General features: G+C 33.8%; 1 long non-coding RNA gene across 1 annotated transcript; it reads right to left on the bottom strand.

Moving 5' to 3' along the window:
* Positions 1 to 354: 354 nt before the first annotated feature.
* LOC125172042 (uncharacterized) lies at positions 355 to 21,465 on the bottom strand. The gene is made up of 3 exons (XR_007154562.1): positions 21,388 to 21,465; positions 857 to 923; positions 355 to 437 (listed from the first exon to the last, which is right to left on the bottom strand). It is a non-coding gene; the product is annotated as an uncharacterized LOC125172042 (long non-coding RNA).
* Between the last annotated feature and the right edge of the window lie 410 nt (positions 21,466 to 21,875).

The following is a 21,875-nucleotide window of genomic DNA, read 5'->3' as shown; positions in this document are numbered from 1 at the left end:
AGACCATGACTTGAGCCAAAATTAAGAGTCATCTGCTCAACTGACTGATCCATCCAGGCACTCCTATATTTTTATTTATTATTACTACTTTCTTATAATATGATGGGAAAAGCTGTCGCTTCTGGCCAAGATGAAATAACAGGATCTGAATTTGTGCTTCTGATTGAAATATTTTTTTAAAAACAGACTAAACATGTGAAACAATAGTTTCAAGTTATTGAACATTGTTGTCACATGAAGAATAGTGTTCCCAGACAGATGGGAATCAAATATAGCAAGATGTATAATTGTCCCTGTTTATTACCTTCAGAGAGTTTTCAGGCCACTGAGAATAAAGGGAGAAGCTGGGCAGAACTTGGAGATTGTTGAGTTGAGAGTATGGAGCTGGAAGTCCAGGAAGTCTGAAGTGGCTAAGTTTTGCAGGGCAGTGTAGCAGTCTAGAGAGAGATGCACAAAGAGAAAGCTCTGAAGATATGCAGAGGATCCTGGTCAAGTCTTCAACTGAATACTGGTCAACCCATGCCTATGAGGGAACTTCTAAGGGCTAATAGGGAAAGGTGGGTCTGGGACCTAAATGAATAAGAAGGATCTCCAAAGTTTATATCTGTTCATGGTCCTGATTCTGTTGTTTCAAGAATGGGCACAATTAGATCTAAAATAAATGCTTCTCTAGTTCCTTTAAACAAAACCTGAAAATCAGAATTATCAAGCTGTTATGAATTAACTTCATCCTATAGCAAATCTCAATAATATACATAGACAAATTACAGATAAAAAATATGCATAAAGTAAATATGGATACAAAAGAACCATCACCAACATATTCATATTGAGTGACAACTGATCAAAAAATTACCTGCAATGCAAAGTAGCATAAAATGTGATCCATTATGAAGAGAAACGTCAATTGGTGGAAAGTGACTCTGAAATAACATATATGATAGTATTAGAAAAAATGGCATTCAATTAGCTATTACAACTCTATTCCTTGTATTCAACAAGGTACAGGAAAGACTACATGTATTAAATAAAAAATTAAATATTAGACACATGAAACTTCTGGATACGGAAATTAGTGACTGAGATGAAAGATAGACTATAGAGAAACAAGTGAGGATTAAAAAATAGTTGGAAAATTAATGAAATTGAAGACATAGCAGTAGAAAGTACATAAAATGAAACAGAGGGGTAGAAAAGACTGGAAAGAGAAAGAAGAGAGCATCAGTTAAATGTAAGACAACTTTAAAGATTCTAGCATACATATAATGTGGGTCCCAAAGAGGGGAAGAGCAGGAAATATTTGAGGAAATATGGTCAAAATTTTCCCCAAATTCATGAAAACTACAAACCCACAGCTCTAAGGTCAAACAATACCAAGGAATAAAAACATGAAACATGAAGGCAACTGAATAAAGACACATACTATAATAAAATTGCTTAAAACTGGAGAAAAAGAACAGTAGAATGAAATGGGTTTTTTAAATTTCCTTTTTATGTTTTCAGCTTCTGTCATGAGATATTTACATAATGAAAAAAATGATCTTTTACATATGGCTAAATATGATAGACAACTCACAATAATTTATGATTATCTCTTTTCTGAGCACTTTTCAGATGCTTAGAACTAATTAACACCTCCCTTTCAGTGAGGTGCACAGTAAAATAAGCTATAATATACTGTAATTGGCCATTAGTGCCTAGTATCAGCTCACTGTGGGAGTTCATGGTTTGAGAGGCATCATGTGAGTTCATGCCCGAGAACTTGATGTGCTAGCCATTTGTGGTTTTGTTAATGTGCACAAAATCACCAAGCAGCCAGTCGCCATGATAAGTGGAAAAGGTAGGAAACTGTAAATTGGGTATGCAAATTACGTATGCAAAATAGAGGCTGAGCCATTCTGCCTAAAGAGAGTACACATAGGAGACTAAAACCTTTTACTACAGTTTTCCAAAAAACGTTTGATGAACATATAGCTAACTCAACGTATTTTTGGACTTTACTACCCACATCATGAAGATGATGTCCATATCCAAATGAAAATCTTAGGACATTTTTCTGAAGAAGCACCTGCATTTCCTTCAAATTTAGTTGTTAATATAAGGTAACTGGACATGAAGATGATGATTTAATGCCTAAAGCTATAAGAAGAATGTTAACAAATCACTCTTTGATGTATGACTTTTCATTTATTTTGAATGTATGTTCTTCTAAATCAATTTCACTCATTTTTAATCTCAAGAAATCTTTGGAGCATACAAAAAGTAAAGCAGCTCCTAGAAAAAGGCATATAAATATTATTTATATTAAACTTGCAGTCAAACAAAATGCTTTTATTTTGCAGAAGAAATATAAGAAAGGAATGAACATTAAAAAGTATTTGACAATGGTAAAATAAAGACTTTTTTTTTTAAATTTTTTTTTTCAACGTTTATTTATTTTTGGGACAGAGAGAGACAGAGCATGAATGGGGGAGGGGCAGAGAGAGAGGGAGACACAGAATCGGAAACAAGCTCCAGGCTCTGAGCCATCAGCCCAGAGCCGGACGCGGGGCTCGAACTCACGGACCGGGAGATCGTGACCTGGCTGAAGTCGGACGCTTAACCGACTGCGCCACCCAGGCGCCCCAAAATAAAGACTTTAACTATAACAAATAAAATGGTTTACAAATTTATTGGAAAAATATAAAATCCAAAATTATTTTGAATCAATAAGACCATAATAGAAACACAGTTATAGTCTTATGATTGAAGTTATTTTGAATAATTGATCATTTGTATAAGTTCTAGTCTTGTCTTTTGTAATACCTGTGACATTATCATATATCAAATATAATTTATCAAATATAATAGACATATACCAAATATATTATTGAAAAATCCTATACCAGTTGTGCTTCTATGATGATCATGTAATTTTAGTTTATTGGCCATTTTTTTTCCTCACCCTGAACTTTTGCAATAGCTTCCTGGAAGTTCAAATAAAATTCAATTGCATATCTAACTTAAATATTTTCAATTTAATAGCATATAATAAATCACTTTACTCAGATTTTGTTATAACTATGTTTCTGTTTCTATGCTAATGTGTATGAAAGAATGACTATCATGGGTTCTTAATTATAAAAAACTTAATTTTGAAATTTTTTGTTTATGCTTTTTATCTGATCTGGGCTCCAGAAAAATCACTATAAAAATCACTTGTTATATGTTTTTATGGAGGAATTTGGGTATCCTCCGTTTCAGAGATCATGACTTTTTTTTTTACGTCAGAATTATATTAGGATTAAGTTTGAAGTCCTGATTTCCTATGAGATATTTTTTCCTATTTAGAGCTTTGACTGTGACAATCTTACATATCTCCTATTGGAGATAATAGGCCAAGTTTTTCAGGCATCCTTTCACTAAGGATTCTGAATTTATTAGTCTCAGTTCATGTGAGCTTGAAATATGTTATCTTTCCCTACATGGACACTAAAACCCAAACTTGCTTTCAGACTTGTATTTCCTCTGAAATAACTTATTTATTCTCATAACACAGTAGTTATAAAGTAGAAATATAGAGAAAATGGTCATTTATAGGAAAATTGGCTTTCTTCATTTCACAATTAGGCTTAAATTGTTTTCAACATTTGTTTTCCAAAGTCCATACCTCCCTTTTGTTATGTTATTTTTCTGTTTTTGTTAGATGTTAATAAAAAAAAATTCTATTCAAACTCTATCCAAGTGGAAAATTTGATTAATTTAAAAATTGTGCAAAAACAATGTAATTAGAGACCTAGACAGTTTCTAAATAGCTTTCAGTTCCCTCCCACACAACAGGACATAAACCAGAAAATCATTTTGACTTTGATTTATAGTCTAATCTTTCTTCTAAGAATATTAAAATTTCATTGTTTCCAAAAATCCAAATGTGTCATAGACACATAGGCACATAGGCACAGAATGTGATTATATGTTATATGGGCATCAATTTACACTTACGACACTAAAAGAATTATGTGTATATTATCAACTCATCACGTAAGTCAGGTTGAAGAATTCTTTGTGCTATGAGAAGGGTTTTCTCAGATCCCTGCCCCTTCTTTAAGCATTTTCTCAATTCTAAGACAATACAGATATGTTAGAAATATAAATATGTGAAAAAAGAAATGATTATTTGGAGTTAAGCTAAAGCATGCTGAGAGGGCAAGTTACCTGTCTGGACTAAATGCATCTCCCCAAAGTTCCTGTCAAAATCCTACCGCCACTGTGATGATATTAACAGGTGGGGCCTTAAGCGCTAATTAGGATTAGATGAGGTTATAAGAGTAGAGCCCTAGTGAATGAGATTAGTGCCCTTATAAAAGTTACTAGAAAGCTTGATTCTTACCTCTTTCTGCCCTGTGAAGATAGGAGAAGTTGGCAGTATGCAAAGATGGGCATGTTGCATATTGTGTGTGTGTGTGTGTGTGTGTGTGTGTGTGTGTATGTGTGCACACATATATATGAGAGAGAGAAATAAAAGACACTTTAAACTTTATATAACTGAATATGTAATTATATAGATGTTCCTAAGTGTGTATGTGTGTGAGTATATTCTAGAAAGCATGTTAAAATAGTTATATTAGTTTATTTGTGGTCTAATAATAATGATTATGGTAATCATTTGACTGTTTTCATGTGTTAAGCACTTGCTTGCAATTTCTCTAAACATTCTGAGTGTTGCATAATTTAATCTTAAAAACAACCCCAGACTCTTAACATTTCCCACCTGACCTAATATAACTTGACCACTGAGTTTGTCTTCCAATTATTGCTATATGCCAATTTTCTGGGAAGTTAACGAAGCGTAAGCTATGGGTTTCCTCACTTGTACAACCTCCTGCCAGTGTTGTGTGGGTCTCCAGCAGTGCATTTTAACATTTTAATGTCTTTTAAAAAATAATTTGGCAAAAGAGAGATATTTTAAGAGTAGAAAGTTAGGACTACCGTCTTTTCTTCTCTGACTTTCCCTCCAAACAATTTTCCCTGCTGGTAGTGATGGAATGGCCATGGGAATTTTTTGGAATTTTTGGAATATTTGACTCACCAATTCTCTCAATAAAATTTGGCCGTTCCAATAATATGGCATGTTACCTTGCTAATATGATGAAACTGACTGAGAAACAAGTGTACAAGTGATAAAACTCCAATAACTATCAATGAGTCAAGTATATAGCGTAATAGGAATTTGATCACACAATTCAACGTTATGTAGTCAAAATTTTAAATGCTCTTGATCATGTCTTAATATAAATTTTTGTATGTTTCATAATTATCATTTATACCAAAATTTGACTGTGAATGGAAGGAATTATCCAAATAGAAACTAAAAGCATAAACAAGCAAAAAAAGTTATCAAAAACTTCTAAATATCAAAAGTGTCTCTTTTTATAAAGCAATGGAACTAAAAATATCTCATGTTCAAAATTACAAAGGTAAAAGAAAACATCATGACAGTCAAGAAACTACAGATAATGAAATGATAATGAACAGCAGAAAAGTAAATGATCAGGATGCACCCAAACTGGAAAATTATAAGCAGACTGAAGATGAAAATTAACATAAAGACAGATATTAACTGGCTGATCAAGAGTACATGTGAAGGTGAAGAACTTAATTCTATGAATCCTTTGAGGTATATAACAATTCTTTTCTCATGACTACTTAAAAAGGCAATGATTTCATGGAAAGCCAGTATTTTTAAAATATTATCCCACTTATATTTACAGAGAACCAAACCAAACAGCTATGTTTAAACGCATGGTTTTATTTTTTTGTTTTTTTAATGTTTCATTTATTTTTGAGAGAGAGAAAGAGAGAGAGAGTGAATATGAGTGGGGGAGGGGCAGAGAGAGGGAGACACAGAATCCGAAGCAGGCTACAGGCTCTGAGCTGTCAGCACAGAGCCCAACGCTGGGCTTGAACCCATGAACTGCAAGATCATGACTTGAGCCAAATTTGGAAGCCCAATTGACTGAGTCAGCCAGGCGCCCCAAATGCATGATTTTTAATAATAATAGTCAAATATATCAGCTCTTCATTAGCATTTTTTCAAAACCACGGTTTGAATATATTGTTTGGATGGCAATTTTTTTCAACAAGAAAGATATTACTTACATTTGATGGGCTTACAGACTGGATAAATATATGAAAAATCCTAAAACATCTTGAGGATGCCACAGAGCACAAAGCTATGTTTATTTGTGTTATATGGAAAAACATTTGTGGTATTACGAGTTTTTAAATCTAGAATATTTTTCAATCTAATTAAATATTTACTTTGCTTTTAAATTTTTTTGTTTATTTGTTTGTTTATTTTTGAGAGTGCCAGTAGAGGAAGGATGCCGAGGGAGGGAGAGAGAGAGAGAAAGAGAAAGAGAGAGACAGAGGACGCATCCCAAGCAGGTTCCATGCTCAGTGCAGTGATGAAGAGCTCAATCCCACAACCCTCAGATCATGACCTGAGCTGAAATCAAGATTGAATGCTCAACCAATTGAGCCACCCAGGTGTCCCAATATTCACTTTCTTATGTAATTTGTTCTTATAATTTTTTTTTTTGCAATTCTTAAGAGAACTGCCCCAAATTATTTAATTGTTAGGCCTCATTAAACCAGGGTCTGCCCTTTCTCAGCTCTAAGCATGCTTACCATCCTTAATCACTTTTGTCAACTGCTAGTTTTCTTGTTTTTTCTCATACATGACAATCATAGTTCCACCTCAGGGAATTTACACTTGCTGTTTCCCTTTCTCCTCCACTAAACTAATTTTCTAATGGCTGTATGTACAGCTCAGTGTCCACTTTGTTTAGAGAGCTGCTCAAGCATCACTTCCTCAGAGAGGCTTTTTCTGATTGTCCAACCAAAAAAGTAGCTTCCATAGCTTTCTTTTTATTTTCTCTGCATTGTTTTTCTTCACAATATTGTTATTACTTACATATTGCATCATAATCTGTTAATTTACTTTTTATGGCTAATATAAATTCTATATTATAAATATAATACAAATAAAATGTTAAATAAATAAAACATAAACATAAATTACATACATTTTTGTGTATTTCATGTATACTATAGTATAGTATACTACATATAGTATACTATAGTATACTACATATAGTATACTATAGTATACTACATATAGTATGCTATAGTATACTACATGTAGTATGCTATAGTATACTACATGTAGTATACTATAGCATACTACATGTAGTATACTATAGCATACTACATGTAGTATACTATAGTATACTATATATAGTATACTATAGTATATATAGTATACTATATACTATATATAGTATATATATATATACTATATATATATATATATATACTCTCTCTATATATATATACTATATTATATACTATACTATATACTATATATATATACTATATACTATATATATACTATATACTATATATGTATATATATACTATATATACTATATACTATATGTATACTATATACTATATATGTATATATATACTATATATACTATACTATATACTATATATATATACTATATACTATATATGTATACTATATGCTATATATGTATATATATATACTATATATACTATACTATATACTATATATACTATATACTATATAGTATAGTATATATATATATATAGTATATATAGTGTATATATATAAAGAGTATATATATATATGTATTCCATTATAATGGAATATACAGTGTGTATATATATATATATATATCACATCTTCTTTATCCATTCATCTATTTATGAGCATTTTGGCTACTTCCATGTCTTGGCTATTGTAAATAATGCTACAATAAAAATAAGGATGCATTATTTCTTTCAAATTAGTATTTTCATTTCCCTTGGGTAAATTCTCAGTAGAAGAATTACTGGATGATATGGTATTTCTATTTTTAATTTTTTGAGGAGTCTATATACTGTTTTCCATAGTGGTTACACCAATTAACCAGTTACATTCCCAACATCAGTGTATGAAGGTATTCGTCTTCCCATATCTTGCCAATACTTGTTATTTCTTGTCTTTGTTATTCTAGCCATTCTGACAGGTGTGAGGTGATATCTCCTTTTGAGTTTGATAGGAATTTCCCTGATGATTAGTGATGTTGAGCATTTTTCAAGTGTCTGTTGGCCATCTGTATGTCTTCTTTGGAAAATTGTGTATTATGGTCCTCTGACTGTAATTGGATTATTTGTATTTTGGGTGTTGAGTTGTGTGAGTTCTTTATATACTTTGTATATTAATCCATTATCAGATATATCATTTGAAGTTATATTCTCCTTTTCAGCCAGTTGCTTTTTTGTTTTGTTGATGGTTTCCTTTGCTGTCCAAAAGCTTTTTATTTTGGTGTAGTCTCACCAAATTTTGCCTTTTTTTTTTTTTTTTGCTTTTGTTTCTCTTGCACAACTTATAATTTTAAAAGCTGTTAAATGATAGAGTTAAAATTCACAGTCAGATTATTTTTTCGGACTCTTAAGATCAGTTTGTAGCCACAAAACATTTTTTTACCTTAAAAAAATCCTTTGAAAATAGGCTCAACGTTGAAAAGTGAAATACATATTGTTCCTAAATTTTTAAGGCTTGACATTTAATATTCAAGATTTAAAAGTGCAATAAAATATTAAAAGATGAAAAAGTAATTTAAAATAAAAGTTAGCTTAGGCTTTCAAGGGAAAGTCTGATATCATTTTATTGCTACAGCAACCTGTGGAAAAACCACTCTATAATGACATCTTAATTTACAAAAGCAACTATTAAAAGGGCACAATAAATATAATATTAAAGGTAATACAAAATCCACCAAAGAGGAAATACACTGAGCAAATGAACATATGGGAAACTTTTAACCATCTTATTAATTAAGGAAATGTAAGATTACAATGCTAAATAAAGCATTTAATGCATTAAATTAGCAGTTTATAAAAATCACATTTCCATGAACTGCTGGTATCCATGTAATAGAATTGACAATATGAACTATCTTTGATCTAATTAATCTAGAAATCATGAAAAAGAATTATCAAAGCTGTTCATGCAGAAAATGCACATTTTAATAAATAGTATATTAGTAAATACCTAAGAAAAACATAAAAGTTTGAGTCATGTTAGAAAATTAATGAAGTTATCTTATATGTGAATGAGTGTTTCAAAGACACCAAACTGCAAAATTTGTTTTAAATTTATTATAGTGCTTGCAGGTGATTGAAACAAAGCATAAGCAAATACTTTCTGAAATAACCAAGGTTCAACCTGGACTTCAAAGTGTCCCCACAGATAAAGTTCCTGGAAAAAATGAGATCACAATTTTAAATTAAAAAAACAAAAACAAAAACAAAAACAAAAAAACAAAACAAAAAACACACCTCACACATAAATAAGGCACTGTCTGTGACAATCAACAGAACACATCAGGAAAAGGCTTTAGATCTTGAAATAGTCTGCCACAAAATATTGAATAAATATGTTGTTATGTTTAAAACTAGAAAGTGAGTTTGCAAACAGGAGATAATAAACTACCAAATAATTTTGGAAATAACCTGGAAATTGTTTGTACATATATTTTTAAACAAAAACTAAATGGAATCAGCAATACACATTTTAAAAATGAAGCTATATACATGATGTTATTTATAATAATATCAAAATTATTAAATATCTAGGAGTAAATATTATGATGAATGTATAAGACCTCTATATGGAAAAAATATTATTGAATAATATTGGAGAAGAAATACAAATGGAAGTATATATCATTTCCCTAGATTTGGGGGCTCAATTTTTAAAGTGTTATTTCTCTGCAAATTAACTTATTGATTCACTGACATAAAAATTACAACAGGTAGCTTAACAAGCTGAAATGTATAAGGAAATACAAAGAATCAATGATAGTCACAATGCTCTTGAAAAGTAAACTAAGTTGGAGTTATTCAACAGTTACCAAGAGTACAGATATACAGTGTGTAAGTTATTGTGATTATAGGGCTAAAGGTAGAAGTATAGACCAGTGGATGAAGTGGAGTATACAAAAACAGAATGACACATATCTAATCTCTAGGCTTAAGGAAAATATATCATTGCAAACTGGAGGAAAAATGATCTCCTCAAAACATGATGAGGGGTTAGTTGCATACTCATGTTTTACAATGTTACAGGTTGATTACAGATATAAACATTAGAGATAAAACCAATAAACCTTCTAGAGTTAAAATTAAGAATTCTTGCTTAAAAGGCATCAATTACAGTGCGAAAAGGGAAGCCAAAGAATGTGAGAACATGTTTGTAATATTATAAATGACAAGAGGCTTCAGTAAAAGAAAGCAAAACAAAAGGACAGATAATGCAATGGAAAAATGTCAAGAAAACTAAATAGACCTTTTGCAGAGGATGTCCAAAAACTAGTAAACATACAAAAATGTGACTTAGTGTCATCATCGGGGAAATGCAAACTATAACCACATGGGACACTATTACAAATGAGACTAGATGACAAACATTCAAAAGGCTGACTGACAATGCAAGTGTTCTCACGTATCTGAAAGACAAAAGAATGCTCAATAACCACTAGCAAAGGGTATAAATCGGTACAGTTGTTACAGTGGAGTTCTCAGTCTTTGGATTCCCCAGGAGATGATTTATAAGATTTCCATGGGGATCCATGCTGGAATAAAGACAGTCAGAAGGAAAGTAGCAAGCACAAAGCAGTTTGTTAAAGCAAAAGTACACTCTCAAGGTTGGAGAATGGGTAGGTTCCCAGAGGTGGAACCGGCCCCTAGATTGTTTTGGAATTGGATATTAATGGGTTTCTCTGGGATGGGAAGAGCTGGGAAGTACACTGGGGTGGTCTCTAATGGAGGTTGCTTCCAATCATTTGGGTGAACTACTCCCACAAACCTATAAAGTTTGTACTGGAACCATCAAGGCAGCCTTTCTCTCTGGTGGGGGAAGGGGGCTATAACTGCAATGCAAAAGTATTATGATGTAATGAGTATAGAGTTTGCCCTCGGGCAGAGGTGGAGGAGGAGAAGACAAGCTCCATAGTTATGGCTCTGGATCTGTCAGCCCCAGGGTCTTGGAAGCCTTAAGGTTGGGATGTTGTGCCCAGGGGTTTTTAATGTACAGCTTATCTATCACTGTCTTTGCCTCCAGCTCATGTCTCTATAATTCCCCTTCAAGGACTTGGGACTCTGCCTCCAGCATTCCTTCCACTCCTCAGGTCTAGTGTCTACCTAACACAATGACTTCAGAAAATTATTTGTCAATATGTGCTTTTGGGCCCAGCAAACCTTTGCTCTTAGATCTTTGCTCAAAAGAAATGTCTACCCCTTGCAGCAAAAGATGGGTACAATGCTTATCTATAATACAGAAATTCTGAAAATAAATCCCATCAATAGTAAAATGTGTTGTAGGACAGGTAAATGAGGGTGTACTTACACATGGGAAATATTATATAGCAATAAAAATAATAAACCACAGATACAAGCTAAAATGTGGATAAATCTCATAAATATTTTCACTGAAAAAAGCCTGATACAAAAATATTTTGTAAGATTCAATTTTTTTTATACAACTTCAAAATAGTCATTTTGAAATAGTATTAAAGATGGGGAGGAAGAAGGTGAGTATATAGGAAGGGGAAGGAAAAGGACTTCTTAGTGAGGCAAAGTTAAGTGTTTCAACCTAGTTGTTAGTTGTGTCTTTTTATTCACTTTGTAATAATTTATTGAGCTGCATGCTTAGGGTTTTTTGTTTTGTTTTGTTTACTTTTTCTAATATAAGTTATACTCTAATTAGTTAGCAGCTATAACAACAAAGTCAGAAAGCATATAAGTAACTGGAAATTATGTTTTAGTAAATTATCCAGAATGCAGCATATAACAGTAAATGTGTATAAATTATTTAAAAAACAATATTGACTAAGATCCAAGGTTAATAATGCATTTATAGGTTAAAATAAGATTAAATTGTAGCGTCTGGGTGGCTCAGTCAGTTGAGCATATGACTCTTCATTTCAGTTCAAGTCATGATCTCACGGTTCATGGGATCAAGCCCCACTTGGTTCCACATAGTTCAGAGTCGGCTTTGGTCTCTTCCTCTCTCTCTCTCTCTCTCTCTCTCTCTCTCTCTCTCTCTCTTTCTGCCCCTCCCCAACTCAGACTCTGTGTTTCTCAAAAAAAAAAAAAAAAAATTAAATGTAGATAAAGTATCAAGATCCCAATTCCAGTTTGTGGAAGGGACCAACAAACAATGGTCCTGGTACCAGCTAGGCGTCCCAGAATTCAAGTCATTTCTGACTCTGTCTGACACCCTGAAATAGCATCAGATTCCAGAGGTTAAGGATTCAGTTCTACAAGACTGCCCTCACCGCACCCCCTTGCCACTTCGGACATCAGCCACAAGCCCAATCATCTGTAGATTAGAAGCTCCAACAATCCCCTCCTTGAACTTCGAAGCTAGTCAGTCACAAGTCTAGGTTGTTATCTGTACTTCTGACTGGCTATGAATCAGAGGTTTCCATGGCCCTCTCTTACTGACTGATCATTTTGCTAAGGCAGCTCACAGAACTCAAGAGAAATATTTTACTTCCTAGGCCACTGGTTTATAAAGGGTGTAACTTAGGAGCAGCCAGATGGAAGAGATGCAAAGGGCAAGGCAAGAGAAGAGGATGCAGAGCTTTCTTGACCTCTCCCAGGTGTGTCACTCTCCTGGAATGTCCATGTGTTCACAGCCCAGAAGCTCTCTGAAACCCTTCTTTGAGGTTTTTAGGGAGACTTCATTACAGAGTCACGATGGATTAAACCATTGGCCATTGACACTTGATTCAACCTCCAAACTCTCCCCTCCTCAGAGGTCAGAGGGGTGGGACTGAAAGTTCTAACCCTCTGATCAAATGATTGGTTCTCCTGGCGACCAGCCCTCCATCCTCGGTGAGGTCAAAGGTCACCTCATTAACATAACAAAAGACACTTTTGTTGGTCTCCTCTCAGGAAATTACTGGGGTTTTAGGAGCTCTGTACCAGAAAAAGAGATGAAGACCTAATATATATTTCTTATTATGAATTAAAATATCACGCTAGATATGTTATAGCATCCGCATTAATCTGGAGGGGCAATTAGTTTTAACGGGCTTCAGATCGTTGTTGGTTAGAAAGAGGAAGAAACTATTTACATTTGGGCTTGGGCAGATTAATGCCTTACTTCTGGCTCACTGGAGTAATCTAAGGGAATCTCAAGAAAAGATCTCATAGGCACATGCTTTCTAATAGAAATATCCTCTACGGAAACCTTTAGGGGAAGAGGGGAACACCTCAGTAAAACGGATGAATCGAAGAATGGGGTTTCTCTTCAGCAAAGTCTCACAGATGGAAACTTCAGCCTTTATCACAGGGAGTGTAGCCCAGAACAAGAACTCAGAGTTGTCCTGACCTGAGACAAAGGGACTGGAGTCTTCATACTCGCCCATCTGTCAGGAATTCGTCTAGGAATGCCCAGGTGGTTGCAAAGCCCTAGGTACTTTTGTGTCTTTCCTAGGTGCAAGGGAAGCAGTTTCCAGCAGCCCGAAGACAGTGCTCCAACAAAGAGCTGCAATTGCTCCCAATGGAAATGAAAGGCAGCAGGGATGGGGTGGATTGTGACACAAGAGCAGCTTCAGTGAGAGGATTTGGGAGAACACTGATATTTATTACAGTCCACTCTCATCTCACCTTCCATTTGCTCCAACCTGTCACAAATTTTTCCAGAGGGCTCTTCAAAATACATTTTGTAAAATGTCGAAAGGAGGTTGGAGAGAAAAGCTGTACTACAGTTTGCTGTAGTAGTCCTCAAGGCTAAAACTGATATTCAATACCTCCCTCCTCTACCACTTTTCCTAGATTACTTTCCATCTTCACTAATACCTCTACTTTGTACATCACTCCTTACTTTCACTAGTACCAAGTGCTTTGCCTGGGGACTGACTCATAAAATCATGAGATTCTTCTCAGATTGCGGTTGCTGTAATTTCCCATTCACAGTTGAGAACAGACATGGGAATCACTGAGAGATGTCCCAGCGATCCAGTGATTCCTTTTTTTTTTTTTTCAAGTTTACTTATTTATTTTTGAGAGACAGGGAGAGACAGCATGAGTAGGGGAGGGGCAGAGAGAGAGGGAGACACAGAATCAGAAGCAGGCTCCAGGCTCCGAGCTGTCAGCACAGAGCCCAATGTGGGACTCGAACCCACAAACCGTGAGATCATGACCTGAGCCGAAGTCAGACATTCAATCGACTGAGCCACCCAGGCGCCCCTAATAATGACAACATTTTTAAATTAAATTAAATATTTATTTCTGCTAATATAGGTCATTTTGGAATGTTGAATCATTTTTCTTTTGAAATATAGAAAATTTCAATTAAAAAAAACAAATGGAACAATAATAAACATTAAAATAACTTATACTTTATCTAACATTTACCTACAACTGGAGAAATTATAGATATAAGTGTAAGCCAAGTAGTATTTTTATTTATTCTAATATCTGTAGGTTTCTGGGTTTTCTCTCCTGTAATTGTGGATGCAGATTATAAAAGTCTAAAATTATGTAGCTTAATTTTGTTTTCTGTTAGAGTAATGAAACTATGATTTTTTTTTGCTTTGTATAACAAATTTCATTTACATGTTAATCTGCATTTTCCAAGAAAAAAGCTGTAAACAGAAGATATAGACAATACATTTCAAGTCTAAAACAGACTAAATATACAAAATGAAGATAATTTAATTGCATTTCCAACATTCTTATGGACATTTATTAACCTTACCCATCATATTTTCTGAATAATAAATTATAGATGCATATATAATGGTGTGAGACCATAATTCTAAACTGAATATGAATATAGCAGGACAATGAATTATCAAACATAACTCATTTTGGCCCTTGTATTACATAGACTTGTTACTGTTTCTCTCACTTATACAACTTCCTGAGTTACTAGCCCCATTATTCAATGAGTTATTAAAACGTGCATCATTATTTAACACTGCATTTTCTCAGTGAGTGATGCAGATAAAAGCATAACAGCATTCTGTCTCAGAGTAGTATCAGTACAGTAATTAAAAATTAAGGTGGTCCCCAAAGAGACAGTTTCAATCCATAATACTCTAGAAGGTCAGATACATAGAATCTTTAAGCTAGAGAAAAGCTTTGATGAGATCTACTGTAATAAACTCATTGAATATTGAATGGAAGATTTTAAAAAATTAAGAGAGATTGACTTCCTCAAGATTCTGTTTATAGTGTCTGGACTAGAGCTAGCACTAAAGTTTATGACAAGTAGCATCAGATAATCCTTCTACACCTAACGACAAGTTTTAGTTATTTCTAGACAGATGATTTACAAAAGTCTTGTGATTAGTTCTAAGGTTCTCTTAAAGCTACAAGTTTTTAAGTGGTCTGGGATAATACTACCAAACATAGTATATACAAGAAGAGTCAAGCTTTACCAAAAAGAAAAAAAAAAAAAGAATAGTAACGCTTAATAGAAAGTAGGTTCCTACTGATATTTAACCTTACAAAAATCTAAGTTTAATCTACTATCCTATCGCTCCAGATCTGCCGTTCAGTCTTTGAAAACATTCCATCCCTATATTTTATACTGGATATTTTCATACAATAATTTTGTGAACTGTTTATTTTATTTATTCTATCAGTTTTTATGAAGTCATTCACCTAATTTTAAATTACTTTTATTACATATAAGTGCATACAAAATCACATTTACAGAATTTGTGTAAGACATACATAATTACAATGAAATTAACACGTATTTATTTACTCAATATCCAGCTCAAGAAATGGAGCATTATAATAAATTTATATCCCTTTTTGTCTCTCTTGATCCTATCATCTTCTTACCCCTCTACAAAGACAACCACTATCCTGAATTTTGTTTTTATGTTTTTCCTCTTTATTATAGTTTTATTTACATATGTCTTTGTAATCCAAACATTATTATTTTGTGTTTTTCATACCGAAGGGTCTATTGTGAATCTATCCTTTTGCCACATGTTTTTTATTTCCATGGGATTATATTCCTGACAATTACTCATATTAACACATAGAGATATCATTATACATTTTCACTGCAGTATAATATTCTACTTTATACATACAATTAATTTATTACATGTGAGAACTTTACCTCAATTAATTACTATATCATTCTTAGATATTAAATAGGTCAATGTATATTTGATTATTTTAAATAGGTAAACACATTTGATGAATGCAGTGAATGGTTTTCTGAAGAACACACAGCAGTATAATGACTCTGAAAAAAAAGAATAATTAGGATTGAAGTAAAAATGCAGTGCACTTTATTCTAAAGTGCTTCTCTTATGCTATGTACTCTAAGTATTGAACCACACAACAATTCCCACAATATACTTTTTTTTTTTTTTTCTGAGCCTCTCTCTGTTCTGTTGTCTATGCCATGTAAGCCATTGCCCCGGGCGTGTTCATGTGAAGATCTCCCAGTTACCTTTCATTTTATGCACAAAATTTTAATTTAATGTTTTTTTAATTTTTTAAATTTTTTTATTTTTGAGAAACAGAGAGAGACAGAGCATGAGCTGGGGAAAGGCAGAGAGAGAGAGAGAGGGCGGCACAGAATCAGAAGTAGATTCCAGGCTCCAAGCTGTCAGCACAGAGCCCAACACAGGGCTCCAACTCACAAATGGTGAGATCTTGACCTGAGCCCAAGCTGGATGCTTAACTGACTGAGCCATCCACGCGCCCCCACAAAATTTTTTATTTAAGCTTTATTTTGTTTTTAATGTTTATTTATTTTGAGAAGGAGAGTGTATGCACAGGCAAGCAGGGGAGGGGCAGAGAGAGAAAGAGAGAGAGAGAGTCCCAAGCAGGCCCCACGCTGTCCCCACAGCCAAGGCAGGGCTTGAGCTCACAAACCATGGGATCGTCACTTGAGTGGAAATCAAGAGTCAGATGCCTACCCTACTAAGCCACTCAGGCACCCTTAATTTAATTTTTCAATAATTGTACTCATTTTCTAAGATTTAGCATAGCTTAGTTTGGAGCTGCACATGTCTTTTATGATAGTAATAATACATTTTTAGTAATATTTATATTCTTAGAGAACCTTAAACAGTTCCAGTAGCAAAACAGTTAATGCATATTCTTTACTGTTTAAAAATAATCTCTGAGTACTGTGTAAGCTGTCCTGTGATAAACATCAGTATTCTCATGTGATTCCAAAATCTCTAATTTCCTAAATTAGTATACTTAAGATATAATATTCATATATTTTTTCCCAAAATTTACTATAACATGTATCATTATTTTGACTGGAAAAAACATAAAGGTTTCTTACAAATGTATAATATAGTTTCAATTGCCCTTGCTGTGTCTTAGTTTGGGGTTATTTCTTCCATTACCAGAATTTTTTCATGAATGTTCTACTTGTTAATATTTAAATTGTTTTTTCTGCTCCAGGGATGTAACACTCTTACAAATAACAAAGAGTAATAACACAAAGATAACAAGTTTATCTCAACTCTCTAACCTTTTCCTTTTTGTAATGATATCTACCCACTCTGTTGATAATTGCCCTGAAGATATTTTTATGCTGGTAAATGATAACTTTTCAAGATCCTCCTCAGAAAAAAACTTTTTCAAAATTGTTTCCCCTTTCAAGTTCACTAACTCCATAATTGGCTGGTTGCTTTGACTTTGGCATTTTGCTCCACACTTACACAAAAGTTGGAAACCAATAATGTTTCCATTCAGTCTGACAGTTTCATATATAGACATTCTTTTTTCTTTGTTTCCTTGACTAACACTGCTTGTGGCCAATCATTTCATCTCAGTTATCTTTCTTCTAGTTTCTGTTTCTTTGTGATTTAATCTGTGATGAGGTTTGTCACTTTCCAGTCTTCAAAATCATGGTGACATTTCTTCCATCACCACATTCTCATTTTATTTATTCTTTATATTACTATAACAAAAAATCACATATTTACATGTTCTCTTTTAAATAATAGCTTGTAAAAGGTGACAGAAAAGCTCATCTCTAAAGCATCATTCAGAAAGAATTCTGGAGTTCATCCATCACTTCTTCATTGGTTATGTTCCTGGTTGGTCTTAAGGTATTACAGCATTGTTTCTCCTTCACCCTAGACAGTTGTATTATGGATTCAGAGAAAGAGAGATTATATTCCCCACTAGGAATCAAGAAGTATGTGCCCGTAGGAAACAGAGCTGACCTCTCTCAACTAGAAATCTTTTCTCTAAGAATTGCCTGCGTAACACTGTGGCTTGTTAAGCTGACTGCCATCCCTGAAATGCCTGTTCACAGAGGTTTCCAAGGATACACTAGTACAAACCTTTTCTTACATTAAATGGGAGGTAATGATATCCATGCTACAATAGCCTAAAAGCCACTGGTCTTTTAGAATATCCAACTTCCCCTGTATGAAATTACATTCCATCTGATTTTGAAATATTGTGTAGGTTTTCCTTTTTAAAGATAAATTTTCTTAGCAACTAAGTCATTCATTTCCCCCCACCTATGATTAGGACTGAAGAGTAACAGTGGGAGAGGAGCACAGGTGACCATGTGCATGAGTCTTCATGTTCCTACTGCCACCACCAATTCCAAAGCTAAGTATCTTCACTCAGTTTCTTCACTGTTATTTTCCTTGAATCCATCAGGACTAAGATCATCATGATCTTATTCCTTGATTTTAACAATGAATGTAGCAAGTCTCTGAATCCCAGGTCATCTTTTGCTTCTCATGCTCCCATCCTATCCCTTTGAAGCCCAGTACATCCTGATTCTGTCCCCTGCATTCACCACACACTCAAACTTTAATCTTGCTCTCTATGCTAATTAGTGATTTCTTCTCTGAATTCTCCCTTAATTTGCCAGGTCTGTTAAAAACCTGCCCCCCTCTATCTGTATCTTCTATCAGGATGTTGTGTCCCCTGAAGCCCCCTGAAGATATGGCTGTTTCCTCTTCCTGTATCACTTGTTACAGTGGGCATCAGGTGTAGTAAGTGTCCTGTTAGCTCATTTTTGCTTTCTGAATGTTGTTCTTTATTTCTAAATTATCCAGTTTTGAATCTCATATCATTAGATGATATAAGTAATTATGCCTAACTGTTCTTACTAACATTTGGATCATTTGTCCTTATTATTCAGGGATTTTTAGGTCCTCATTGTCACTCTCTCCAACACTACTCTCATAAAAGTGCTGGGTACTTTTCCAAAGGCACAGTGTAGATAAAGCTTCCATATCCTAGATTCTTGTTTCTTACACCCCTCTCCTGCAATGATCCAGTACTCTACATCAGCCTTATAGTTCTATGCTCATAAGCTAGGCCTTTTCTTTCCAAAGATCTCAATCATTTCATAATCTACATCTCACTCCTGATAACCATCTCCTATCTTTACAATTCACCCACTTCACAAACCTAACATTTCTCCCACCACACTAGTTCCATTATCCAAAGCCCTGTCTTCTTTTCGTGATGCCATATCCTTTGACATCCTCACCCCCTTACTTACCTAGTTTAAATTCTGTGTTCAGTAATTAAAATAATTCCCTTCCATACACTTTTGACAACGTGGCCACCTCTCACTTTTGTTGTAGTCCTCTGGCAAAATCATAACACTAGTTAATTCCAGTTAACCCCCAGCTAAAACAAACAAAGACAAAACTTCTCTGAGCACACTTTTGCCACCAAATAACACCCCATTTCATTACTTCCACCGATTATACTAATGTCTTTAATTCTTTTAGTCTCATTTTCCAATCAAGATTCCCTAACAGGATTTTGCTGCCACCTCTCCACTGCAACTATTTTTATAAACATAACCACAATCCACACACTCTCAGATTTAGCTTTTTGAGCACAAAACAACATTTTATCACTCCTTCAACAATGTTAAATTTCTTCTCTTACCTTGGAGGACTAGTTGGTCTTATTTTACTGATCTTTTTTGATTTTGTCTCCTCCTTCCTCCTTAGGCCTTTTTACATTGGAATATCTTGGATTTAAGTAAGTCCCTTGATTTTTTTTTTTCCTCCTGTCTATCTCTACACACCATCTTGGTGATTTTGCACATTCTCTTGTCCAAAGTTAGGTCTATAGTTGAGACAACTCTTATAAACCCCATAGTCAGATGTCAAGTTGTCTATCCGATATTTTCACTTGTGTATCTAATAGATTATCTAATTCAATATGTCCAAAATTAAGTGGCTTCCCATCTCCAAAACCTTAGTTCAAATTGTCTGTCTGAATCTGCCTTCCGGTTACTCAAACCTAACCTAGGAACAAATCTGATTCTCTCTTTCACAATCCATGTTCCCTTTGTCATGAAATCTTGTTGACTTTAATTATGAAATATAACCAATTTATCCAGTCTTTTGTTTATGATTATTAATTTTTGTTTCTTGCTTAAAAACCTTTCTATATGTGGTAATGATATTCCCCTGTTTACTTGTAGAATATTTATTCTTTTTAGGTCTATAATCCATGTGGAATTGATTTTTATGGTGTGGGAAATGTTTTCAGTTTCTATTCACCACAAGACCCATGCAGGAATGTTCATACCATAATTAGTCATAAAAGCCCAAGTCTAAATCATTAATAAATTAGCAAATGATCATATATTTATGCAGTGTAATATTATTTAGCAATGACATGGATGAACCTTCCAGATATAATTTTAAAATTTAAAAATGACACAAAATGCTGGGATGAGCACTGGGTGTTGTATGTAAGCCAATTTGACAATAAATTATATTAAAAATAAAATAAAAAATATATAAATAAATAAATAAGTAAATAAATAAATAAATAAATGACACAAAATAATATAAACTGTATGGTTTAGCCTACATACATATCGAAATAGGGAAAATTAATCCGTGTCAATAGATGACAAAATAGTGCCGTGATTGTTTTGAGGGGAGTGGTTTACTGGAAGAAGGAATGAAAGGGCTTTGTGAAATTCTGGAAATGTTTTACAACACAATCTAAGAGGTGTTAAGTAGATGTTTATATGTATTAAAATTCATCAAATATATACTTAAGATGACCTACTTTACCAGATGTTTGCTATACTTGAATAAAAACTATATCTATTTCTATTTCTATTTCTATTTCTATTTCTATTTCTATTTCTATTTCTATTTCTACACCTAGGCATCCATCTTTTTACTGCATCTATTTCTCCAGCTCTGGTCCTATTAGCAAACTCTTTCCTAGATAACTATGCTAGCCTTCTGTGGTAGGGAAAATAATACCCCTCCCCAAAGACATCAACTTCCTAATCCCCCAAATCTGTTCTTTTGTTACCTTCATGGCAGAAAAGACTTTGAATACCTTATTAAATTAAGGATCTTGAGATGGAGAGATCATCCTGGATTATGTGGGGAAGTCCAATGTAATCACAAGGGTTACAAGAGGGAATAGGAGGGTCAGGGTCACAGAAAGAGATGTAATAATGGAAGCAGAGGTCAGATTGATGCTGTTGCTTGTAAAGGGGCTACAAACCAAGAAATATAGCCAGACTCTAGAAGCTGGAAAAGACAAGAAATAGTTTCTCCCCTAGAGGCTTCAGAAAGAATGCAGTCCTTATAATACATTGATCTTAGCCCAGTGAAACTGATTTAGAATTTTTAACCTCCAGAACTGTAACAGAATAAATTTGTGTTGTTTTAAGACACTGTTTGTATTAACTTGTTACAATAGAAACTTAATATACCTTCAAAGATGGAAACATATATTTACTTTTATATCTATGAAGTTCATGTTCTTTTTTTTTAAGTTTATTTATTTATTTT

Source organism: Prionailurus viverrinus, chromosome C1 (assembly GCF_022837055.1).
Source record: "Prionailurus viverrinus isolate Anna chromosome C1, UM_Priviv_1.0, whole genome shotgun sequence".
NCBI classification, from domain to species: Eukaryota; Metazoa; Chordata; class Mammalia; order Carnivora; family Felidae; genus Prionailurus; species Prionailurus viverrinus.
Note: the sequence above shows the minus strand (reverse complement) of the source record. Positions and strands in the feature narration are given on the sequence as shown.